Here is a 1,642-nt window from a genome sequence, read left to right as displayed (position 1 = left end):
TCAAAAGGCGAGTGGACAAGCAGAAGCCCACAAATTGTGATCAACTCCAAGAACTAATAAGACAAGAATGGATCTCCATCAGTCAGGATTTGGCTCAGAAGCTAATATCCAGCATGCCAGAGCGAATTTCAGAGGTTATGAAGAACAAGGGTCAACACTGTAAATATTGACCCAGTATATTTTGTTTGCCAATAAAAGCCTTTAAAACTTATGATATGCTTATCATTGTTTTTCAGTACAAAAAACTGCCAAAACTTTTGGCCATGACTGTAGTAACTGGACTTGTAAGTCACATTCAAAAATAGTTTTAAATACAAAATTATACAATTTTATATTTATCAAATTGTTAACATTATCTTGTAAAAAATGTGAAAAGGAATAGTTCACAACCAAAATGATTTTTTATTTATTTATTTATTTTTAGAAAATGTACTAATTTACTCAGTACATCAATTAATGTCTTGTGAAGTGAAAAGCTGCCTGTTTCTAAGAAACAAATCAATCATGAAGGCATTTGCAGTAAATTTAAGCCATCGCTTCTGGCTAAAAGACCAATCCATAAAACCTCTAGTGAAAAAGTCCATCCAATGTTGTTCTCCCACATCAACATCAACACATTTGTTTAGAACTGTTTTGGACTTTTTTGCTTGTAAACAGTGCTTGCTCTGTGCATATTTCTCTCCTGATTCAGATTAGACAACTTTTGTACTGGAGAAAGCAGTATGATGGATAAAAGACTTGTATTTTAGCCGGAAGTGACGGTTTAAAGTTAAAATGTCTTATGATGAATTTAAAAATGTTTTTAATGAAGTTGCTCACCAAGGCTGCATTTATTTGATCAAAAATACAGTAAAAACTCTAATACTGTGAAATATTATTAAAGTTTGAAATAACTATTTTCTATTTTAATATATTTTAAAATGAAATTTATTCCTGGGCTGCAAAGCTGAATTTTCAGCATCATTACTCCAGTCTTCAGTGTCACATGCTCCTTTCAGAAATCCTTCTAATATGCTGATTTGCTGCTTAATTATTACTGATGCTCAGTTACTAATAATGATTCGTATTATTATCAATGTTAAAAAAAGGTTTTGCTGCTTAATATTTTGTGGAAATACTAAGGCTGTTATTTGATATTACACTTGAAGTAATGTTTAAAATTTCTAAAATTGCAACTTCATCATTACAAATGTGCAATTACAAAATAGATGACATACCTGTTTCAATAGAAATGACATTAAAGTATATTTTAGTTTACCATAAATGCTTGTCATTACATTGGGCAGTACACTTTAACCATATTTCAAAAACAATGTAATTATGAAGTTACATATAAAAATGTACTGACGTCCTACATAAGTGGGTCAGAAAAGCATTTAACATAAATTTAAACTATAATACATATTCATTGAATTTTAAATAACATGAAAACATTACATTCAGTTCACACTTAAGTATATTCCTTTAAAGTATATTACTTTTTATGAGTATGCTAATGTGTACTTCTTGGAAGTACATCTCACCGTCTGACAGAAGAAATAAAGTTTTACAGGTTTAGCATGACATGAGGGTGCAAATAATGCAAGAAGTTTTGCGTTAACTACTTTTTTTTTTTTTTTTTTTTTTACAGCCAATGACCAAA

Source organism: Sinocyclocheilus rhinocerous, unplaced genomic scaffold (genome assembly GCF_001515625.1).
Source record: "Sinocyclocheilus rhinocerous isolate Xijiao unplaced genomic scaffold, SAMN03320098_v1.1 scaffold24, whole genome shotgun sequence".
In the NCBI taxonomy this organism is placed as follows: domain Eukaryota; kingdom Metazoa; phylum Chordata; class Actinopteri; order Cypriniformes; family Cyprinidae; genus Sinocyclocheilus; species Sinocyclocheilus rhinocerous.
This window is presented reverse-complemented; position numbering follows the sequence as displayed.